Source organism: Populus trichocarpa, chromosome 14, assembly GCF_000002775.5.
Source record: "Populus trichocarpa isolate Nisqually-1 chromosome 14, P.trichocarpa_v4.1, whole genome shotgun sequence".
NCBI lineage: Eukaryota > Viridiplantae > Streptophyta > Magnoliopsida > Malpighiales > Salicaceae > Populus > Populus trichocarpa.
Genome location: NC_037298.2, coordinates 3493257 through 3504023, shown reverse-complemented (window position 1 = coordinate 3504023; position 10767 = coordinate 3493257).

The window sequence follows — 10767 nt, the reverse complement described above, 5'->3', positions numbered from 1 at the left end:
TATCCAACCATCCCAGCTATATTATTTCATTCATGACATGTTAAAGGATTGATTTGCACCTTTATTGGGTCCTAAGGCCCACTGTTCTTATATCAGACTCTCAGTCGTATTGGGGTGCTCGACATTGTCAATTTTCGAATCAGATCAGGAGACTCATTTCGATCAACCAGATTGCGTTCAGATTCTGTCCTTCAAAAAGATTTTATCTAACTTTGAGTCCCCATGAAAATTGTAGTCCTATATGTGTATATGAATTCGGGTTTTTGAATCTCCTGATTTCGATATAAAAAGCTCAAGATATTCTCGTTTGAATATCTAGTGTGGAAGCAGAGAATCCTGCTGCGAGAAGGATTCTGGTCCGAGATTGCACGTCTGATTTGAGGTCCAAATGAGATCGGGATTTTTCTCATAATACCTTCCTGGAAAGCTTGACATGTGTACTTCAACTTATATTAAGCTCACATTCTCATTCGGGAACTCCAACTTAGCAAAAACCTGTCACAAAAAGCTAGATCCAAAACATAAAATGCAGAATTTCTTACATTTTAGCGATTAATTCACGAAGTCTCTTCTGCATGCCAAACTCATAAAAATAACTTCCAATCAACTCGAATAAGTCCACCTAGAGAGAAACAAGAAAGGAAATGGAAAGGGTATATTTCCCTTTACTTGGAGCTGGCGAACGACAACCCTCTTCCTCATCGCGGTCAAATCAATGTGGACTTGAAATTGTTCGTCCATGATAAGATAAATAACAAGTACTTAGCTGTCCAAGGTAGCTTGCTACGTCCATTACCTTTGTTTCTGTGCTTTATTTTGGAGTGAATCATGAATAATTACTTGAAACAGTTTGTGTGGAGGGGGGAGGGAATTATTTTCCATGGTTAAGCAACCTGCTCATGGTTTTTAACATGGAAGATTAAAAACTTACTCTAAATTGGATCAGAACTTTTATAATTCTCAAGAGTTTACTGCTGGAGAGAGGAGTTGAAATTGTTCCAGCCCAACTACTAATTAGAGTCGCATGTTTCTTTATATTACAACATATCCCTTTCGTCTTCGTTGTTAAGTTTGTCTCTCTTCTCATATTCTTATTGTTTCAGGAAATTAAGAGTTTATACCGAAGGACATAAAGAAGGGAAAGGGAAATATTCCCTAGCTAGCTCTTTTCTTGGAGCTAGTTGATGGCGACAAACTTCTGCCTAAGAAGAAGGTCTGGGTAGAACTCAAGCTTGAGTATTGAAAAAATGTAGAAATTAAACGCAAGCCACAACCACCCCATAAGATCGTTGATTTTTTTCCATTATTTCTTAATGAATCAAATTCAGTCTCGTTAATCTAATCTAACTTTTCACAAACTATTTTCTTGCTACAGAGCCCAGTCGGTACACTTAATTCCTCCAGTTATTCATGGATTCCATGAAACCTCAAAGGCTTGGACCTGGATGATGACACTTCAAACGTTGAAGTTCAGATTCTTTGCATGTCTGTTTCCTAGGTTATTTAGTGAAAATTGCATTATTGCAGGTAACTAACTAGAATTTCAAAATTAAGGCTACTTGTTGCCAAGTTATGAGAGCTACTTGTGAAAAAAGTAAGCTGATTTGTACAGGGATGTAATGTATGTTGTCTATCTTGATGTACTTCGGATCTGGTTTGAGTTAAATAAATGCGATTTTTGCATCATAAAAATGAAGTTTCTGTTCAGTAACGTTTTCATGTATGTTGGACTAGGATCATGAATGGGTTGCTCGTGGTGGAACAAGCCTGAATCCAAGAGACTAATGCAGTGGGAAACCATTGATATTCTGAAGGTTGGACTGACTGTGTTCTGTCATCGATTCCTATACGCCTAATTATAGCTAGCTTGGGAATTTCTATTAGTATTACATTTAAGTTATGTTTAGTAGTTTGAGATGCTCTTTTGATTGTCATTTTTTTTAAGTTTTTATATATTGTGCCATTGCTATCTCTGATGAACCTGCAGGTTGAGTTGAGCCAGGCTCCTCTCTTCTGTCAATCCTGATCCTTCAGATGCTGTGATTTTGTTCCTTCTTTCTATTTCTTGTCTGTTATCAGCTTCATCAAAGACCCACATAAATAGCTAGGAATTTGAATTCTTGCTAACATCAAATCCCTTCTCAACCGTTATCGCTAGCTTCTCACACTCTATAAAAAGACATCCAATCAAAGTTCCATATATATCCACGAGAAAAGAAAAAAATGACGCAGGTGGAACACAAGCAATAGAACAATGACAAGGAAAAACATATTAATGGCCAAAACAAGATAAACTACAAGCAATAGGACGATTCAAAGTTTTATTGCCAGAGAAAAAAATTGTATTATAGTTTGTTTCTTTAAGAGGTTTGCAACTCCTTAAATAAGCTTAAAAAGCAACATAAACAAACTAAAAAACTTAAAAAAAAAAAAGTAAAGAAAATCCTAAACAAACTAGAAAAAAAAAATATCAATCTCAATACTTGATTTCCTACCCTAAATAGAAAAAAATAAAATGACCAGAAAGAAAATTTTTTTCTAAACTACATAGAAAAAATATTGTTTTCCTAAAAATCATCTAGTCTCCATATTATCCAGACTTTACACCTTCTATTTCCTTTTCTTTTATTTCTTCTCCTTTGATTCCTTCTCCATAATTCTAGATAAAAACAACATATTTTTACCATTGTTTTCAACAACCACCTTATCTCTCCTGGGCATCAATATTATACGCTTCCCTTTTATACTAAAGGTATATGTATTATATTGTTTGTTGTGTACACTTTCTTATTATATTGTTATGGCCTGTCTAATAGTAGATGACACATATTTATAGGCATCTTGCCTATAGAAAATAAAACGAGACAGAGTCTACCCACAATTAACTTAGTGTTATTATTTAGCAAAGTCATCTTGTAGGGCTTAGGGTGGCTCTCGGTTTTTAATTGGATCTTCTTTATTGCCTTCACGGACACCACATTCTTGCAATTGCCATTGTCTATTATTAAGTTGCAAACCTTATCTTTTATGGTGCACGTTGAGTACAAGATGTCAATGCGCCTCCAATTTTATTTTATTTTTTAATCATCCTTGGAAGTTAGCAGATTCTTTCGAATGACTAGGTTGGCACCACAATCTCTACACAGAATCTTTCCATTGCTAATCGAGTCATTATAAATATGATCAACCACATCATTTGCATGATCCTTTATCAACAAATTCTTACCCAGATAACTTTCTAGTTTGCTACACTCGTTAGCCCAATGCCCCAATTTGCCATATTCATAACAACAAATTTGGAAAGTTAAACTAGAGTCCTGACCTATACTCTGACATGTTATTTGTTGAGTTTGTTAAGTAGGTCTGACTTGGGAGTGGTTGAACTTTGATTATTGTTGGGTTCTCTTTTTATGTATAGATCAGTTTAGAAACTTCTACTAATTACCCTAGCAGCTTGTTGTTTCTCAATTGTCAAAACCCTTTAACATGCCTCCGAAAATGTCTAAAAAATTGCAAAGACAACACATCCTGGATGCACCACCGTAAACCACTTAGATATCTTGCCACCAATTATTGTTCTTTTATTTCTACCAAGTCACTCTAGACACTAATTGATAGAACTCATTAGTATAATCGTCGATATATTACCTCTTTGTCTCAATGTATGGAGTCGTTAGTATAGGTTTGTGCATAGCTAAAAGGAAGGAAGTGCTCCTTCATCTTCATCTTATTTTAATAACTTATTCTCGACTTTCCTTGCTTCACAAGTGACCTCTTTAATTGTTTTCACCAAGAAAAAGTCTAGCCCTTCAATCTGATCACAATTATTTCCACCCTTATTTGTTCTAAAACCTCCTTATACTAAAAGATTTGTGAAACTTCGTTCAACCAAAAGATGAACTCATATGCTTGTAAAGTTCCTGTAAAATCAGTAAGTTTAATTTTAAAACTGAAATCTCCATGTTGTTTTTTCCTATTGAGATGTTTCCTCCTATGCAATATCTGCCTCTAGAATGAGTTTTTCTATATTGGCAAGAGATCCTTGGTAAGTTTTTTCTTCCTCTCGTTGGGGCCTTTTGGCCAACCACCGAGTAAGCTCCTCAATCTGCATTTGTATGTCCTCTATCATGAGCTCCTGGATGTTTCTCTCTCGTGGGGGAACTTCCTCGTTCCTCTTGTCTGAACACGCCCAGCGTCACGACCTCTTCCGACCATGGTTTTTTTGCGACACATAACAAAAAAAAAATGAAATTGTAACAATAACCTGAGATTGTTGGAATTTGATACCAATTGATGCAGATGAAAGCACAAACAATAATATAATAGCAAGAGAAAACAAATTAATGGTCAAAATAGAATAAAACTTAAGAACCTTAATTCATAGTTTTATTTATGAAAAAATATATATTATGATTTGTCTCTTTAAGAGATTTACAACTCCTTAAATAAAAATAATAATAAAGAAAACCTAAAAATAAAGAAAAAAATAATAAAAATCCTAAACAAACTAAGAAAAATAAAATTATCAATGTCAGTACTTGATTTTCTAAACTAAATAAGAAAAAAATTAAATCACCATAAAAGAAAATATTTTTCTAAACTAAATAGAAAATAATAATAATAACTAAAAAAAATATTTTATCCCTAAATATATTAATGATCAAGAGTAAAAAAATCAAGTTCATGTTAGTAAAAAAGCAAAAAAGAGAGGAGGTATAGGTTTGATTCTTTTAGGAAGTAATGTATATATTTAATTACCGGTGTTAACTCTCCCTTATCCATATGACCAGTGAAGGAGGGGTTTTTGTTTTTTTTTGCTTTTTCCCTTTTTTTATTTTTTTTATGTTTGTTTTTTCAATTTTATTCTTCAATATTTGCTTGATTTTTAATTTATCTTGATAAATTATTTTAGTTTATTTTCTATGAGGTTATCACATTCTTAATTAAATAAACATCCCAACAATTAGTTTGTGTTTAATTTTGCGAGCGTTTATCTTTGTTATCATGTAATTAAAAAAATAATTTTTAAAAAATAAAGTTCTTAAACCCACTAGAGTCTATCATCCGGATTGCAAATTTGACGAGTTCGTGTAAAGTTCGTGTTGACTCAATATATCGATGTCTCAATATTAAAAAAAAATCATCTTTATTTTTTTATATAAAATTAAATTATATTTTTTACCGATAATCCAGATTGTCTTTAGACTCGTCAGGTTGACTGAGTCATGTTGATGTAACTCTCACACGGTTTAATTTTAAATTTAAATTTGGATATGAGTTATCAGGATGAGAGATTTTAAGATTGACCTATTAAACTATGTTTAAAAACAATGCCAAATAAATTTATATGGCTTGAATATTTTTTTATGTTCAATTTTCTTTTGATTCGAGCCGGTTAATTCTGTAAACTAATATACACTAATACTCAATGCCGGCAATGGTTTGTGATATTTTACAAATGCTTTAATCATTAAATAGGTTCACCCTCCTATTAATGTCTAATTAAAGAGATTATTCGAGCCGGTTAGATAGATATTTTACACAGGTCGAGAGATTTTTCAATGATGTGAAAAGTACAGTACATGGGATGGTGGGAAAGAAACAATGAGCTTAAAATTTCAAGGCAAAAACTACGGCCGACTGTTGTCTCGAACTTGTTTAATTTTTGGATATGGGTCAAGAACTTGTTTGGAATTAGATGAAGACCCGGTCATACTAGGAATATTATGGCATGATTTTGTTGATTTTGCATAAAACTTATTTTTCTGAAAAACTACGTTTGGTATGTATGGAACTAGCTCAAGACCCAGTCATCAAGAATTATCTAATAGCTACTAGTTTAAGACCAGTGCTTTGTTCATGGCGTCATATTTTCTCCGGCAAGTCAGTCTTCACGGCGTCTGTTTATACCAGCCATGATTTTGTTAGCTGCTAGGAAAGTTCTTGTGGGGTTGGGTGGGTAGCGGAGACAATTAATATTATCGAGCACAAATATCAATTATTTATAAAGAAAATTATAAGTTTTGGTCAAAGTTATTAAATATCATGCACATTACTCGAGTAAATTTAAAACAGTATATTTTAAATTTAATTAAAAATTTTAATTAATTTTAACAAAGTTACTTGAATTACGAATTAACTCATACGTCAATTAGCTTGCCTAGAAAAAAAGGTTAATTATTGAGAACGATGGCAAGTTAGGTTTAGTTGGATATCACGTTTATCAAGTCGTTTACAGGCCTATCTATTAAAAAACTATCCGGGCGCCCTTTGCTGCTTATTTTATTTATTACCCACTAAAAAATGCTTGGTCATCCATTCTAGTCCCTTCATTTAAATAAAAAGTTATTTGGACATTTATATTTACTTGATATTTTTTTATATAAATAAGTTCTTAATTAAAAAAATTAATCCTCATATTTTTTCATAAAAACACTTTAATCCCTCTATTAATTTTCTTTTTATTGAGTCTAGGTGCCCGCCTCAATTGCTCCGCTCATTAACTCCGGGGGAAATTTGCCAAGTAGACATGCCATACATGCACAGCCTACTGATTATCCAATTAGCACCTTTGGATAAAGAGCAAACCTCAAAAATACTAAATTATTTATATTAATTTTACCCTCAGGATCTCAAAAAAATTTAATCAAATACTTCCATATATTTTAAATCTTTTTGACGATGTTTTTATCTAAATTATACTGTTTTAAAATGGTCTTTTTGTAGAGAAATTAATGTTTTATATTAAATATCTTAATTGAGAAGTCAATATAGTCTAATTTTAAAATTGATTAAAAAAATAATTCGGATATAAAATTGATAATAATTAAATAATCTGATGAGATATCTGATTTTTAGCTTCGAATAAATCTGTCTTTTTGTGTACTGGTCTTCGAAGAAATTACACTGCGTTTACTTGGATCGGGAGGAAAAAGGGAAGGAGCTAGGTTAGAAATTTACAATCGATGCAGCAGTTGACTTGAGGTACAGGCTTACAAAGTCAACTAATCAATTGATTTAAGCTTTTTTTTTTAATAAAAAAAAAAAAAAAAGAATGAAGTCATCTCTTGACGTCGGCGCGCAGAGGAGAGACATAATCTATATAAATGATCATCCATGGCTTTCCTTCCAGCTGGTTGTTTCACCATACTTTTCCTTTATTTTGTCGGCAATCCACATGAGCTGCACGAAACTAACTACTTTATTCAAACAATTACGTTTATATAATATTATTCTGTTCACATCATATGTTATTTATTTTCTGTTTAGTTAGTGTATTGTAATAGAAATCATAAATACAAAAAAAAAAAATCGTTTAGTTAGAAAAAAAATTGTTTCTAAATTATTTTAAAATAAATTTATATATTTTTAAAACATTCCATCTTAATTATCTCTTTTTATAAGATATTTATCAATGTATTCAACATGTTACTTGTGAACTTCTCATTAAAAAAACAATTTATAAAACCCCCCAAAATAAAAATGTACCAAGTCAAAGTATTCCAAAAGAAAAACAAAAAAGAAAGACTCGTATGATTCTGGAATAAGGTGAATAAAGACCCATAAAATGAAATTTCTTTAAAACATTTTAAAATTTGGATACTTCTAGAACAATGGTACTGTTATAATTTTTAATATCTCGTTAAAAAATGAATTCTAAATAATTATCTATTAGTCTAGATAATAACATTATTCATCAATATATAAATTTACTTAAAGTAAAATCAAGAATCTCTTGATTTGGGTGTGAATAGCTTATTTTGAGTTGGTATTTATAATTATAAGATATTTAAAAAATATTTGGTATGAAGAGATATGAAGGAATTATCCGAGATTCTTTGTTGGGATCTCTCTGCTAGGATCCCTATTTATTCTCTTTATGATCTTCTTAATATTTATCATTCATTATGTTTTCATAATCTCTGCATACAAATCATGGAAATCATGTATATATATATATATATTTAGCAAGAATCACTCCTACATCAATCCCTTGTAATGCCTATTTAAAGACAAGAACAATATATAGAAAAATAGGTTAGCTTTTCTACATGGTATCAGAGTCTTCTACCCCTTTGGCATCTTAGTTCGAATTGTCATCAATAGCAAATCTTTGTATGATGCCTGGCAAGTGTTGGAAACCCTTTATGATACTCACACTCGAGATTGCATTCAACAAATCAAGGGTGAGTTGCAGTCCTTGAACAAAAGTACTTTTTTTTTAGAGGATTATTTACACAAAGCAAAATCTTGGCTTTGTCTCTCTGTGGTACAGGAAAACCAATGAATGATGATGAGTTCATCCTTTGTATTCTTCGAGAATTAGGATCTGAATTTGATCTTATAGTAGCAACATTAAATGTTAAAGATATTTTTTCATCTCTTGAAGGAGTTATTGGCAAACTTCGTGATTTTAAAATCCGACTTCAAGAAGCACGAGCAACTACTTCCAATGTTGCTTTTTATACAAATCATAGCCGAACAAACCCAAAGCCATGGGTGAATCTCGATACTCATTTCTACAATGGTCGAAATTCCACTAGAAGTGCTTCATCATCACAAGCTAAAGAGACTCGATTCTCTCAATTTAATGGAGGTTCCTCTAGAACTCGTTAGAAACAATTCTCAAATCACGGTGGTCATGGACGTGGTGGCATCATTTGTTTTTGATGTGGAGGGCCTAATCATAAAGCGGACGGATGCTTTGCTTCTGATGAAGAAATTGATCGGTACAAAGCCTTTGTTGCTATCAAAATTGGAGAGACTGCAGAAAAGACCTGGTAATTTGATACTGGTGCAAACCAGCATATGACTTCTGACACAAATGAAGTACAAGGTATTAACCCTTGTCTTGGCAACGATTTTGTCATGGTTAGCAATGGTCATGACTTACTTATCACTGGCACTAGACACATTATTTTTTCCTACTACTAATCTTAAGCTAAATAATGTTCTTGTAGCTCCTACAATTAAGAAGAAATTGTTGTTTGTCTCTCAATTTACAAGAGATAATAACTGTTATTTTCTATTTTATCTATTGGGATTTATTCTCAAGAATATGATGTATTGCCTATTTCAATTCTTGGTTACAAGTCACCTCATGAAATGGTTTTTGGTTCTACTCCTGCTTATGAATCTCTACGAGTTCTTGGGTGCTCTTACTACCCATTACTTGCACCATTTGGTCGATCAAAATTGGACTTTAAGTCTACATGGTGTGTTTTTACTAGTTACTCAAACAATCACAAAGTACATCGTTGTTTTGAACCTCAGACAAGTCGCATCTATATATCTCTCCATGTGAAATTCAATTAATTTCAATTTCCCTATAGATGCATGCAGGAACCTAGCACACATGCTTTTCAGTTGTTTAAAGTTAGAGAACTTCCTCAACTATTCAAGACCTTGACAGAAAAATCCCCTATTTTAGCTCAATAAGTAATACATCATGTTCCAGCAACGACTATCCAAGGTGTGTCAACACCTCAGTCTCCAATTCCTGGACATATTTCTCCATCCACTGCACCAGAGTTCAATGTTTTACCACCGAACTGCTTCATAACGACATCATCATAGGATTACACGAGCTCAAACATAGAAGCTGAAACCCAAGGTATTCTTCTCTTTACGACATCCAATACTTGCTTGCTTTTTTTCTCATCTTGCAGCTCAACCACAAGAACCACCTTCACTTCAACATGCTCTTTGTCATCCGCAATGGCAACAAGCAATGCAAGTTGAAATGGATGTTGTTCACACCAACAAAACCTAGACATTGGTACCTAGACAACCAAACATGAATGTTGTTAGCAGTAAATGAGTGTTTAAAATCAAAACACGGTCAGATGGCTTTATTGAAAGGTATAAAGCTCAACTAGTGGCTCATGGATTTACACAATTATCAAGTCTAGATTATGCTAAAACCTGTAGTCCAGTAATCAAACCAAGTACTATTTGGTTAATCCTTACCATTAGGTTATCTCAAGGCTGGTATGTCAAACAACTATATGTTAGTAATGTCTTTCTTCATGGTGACTTACAAGAACAAATATACTTGGCTCAACCCTCATGTTTCAAGGGTTCCTCTCATCATGATCATGTTTGTCATCTCCATAAAGCTTTGTACGGTTTAAAGCAAGCCCCTCATGCTTGGTACCTAAGATTCAGTACTTATATCCAGCAGATGGGTTTCAAACGATATCCGTATGATCAATTTTTATTCTATCAAACTCAAGAATAAGACATTCTTCTTTTACTTATTATGTTGATGATATACTTTTAACAAGAAGTTTCTCTTCACAAATTATCAAGATTATTGCTCACCTTTCTGCCACTTTTCATATGAAAGACCTTAGTGATATTCATTACTTCTTAAGTCTTCAAATCACTAGTGTGTTCAAAATATCATTTGTATAAAATTTAATTTTTTTATTTAAAATTAATTTTTTAATATTTTTGGATTATTTTGATGAATTTACATCAAAAATAAATTTTAAAAATAAAAAAATATTATTTTAATATATTTTTAAATAAAAAAACACTTTAAAATACAATCTCTCAATAATCTTAAAAAAAAACCCTTAGACAAACAACAGTTTCATAATATTACTTCTTGATTTTGAATTTGACAAAAAAAACTACAAAAAAAAGAAATTGCTGCACACGCCATCATTGACGGTTGACTAACTCAAAAACCTTTAAAACAAAGACGAATATTTTAAATTCATTTTACACACGTGGATCTTTATACCATACATCAAAACTTTG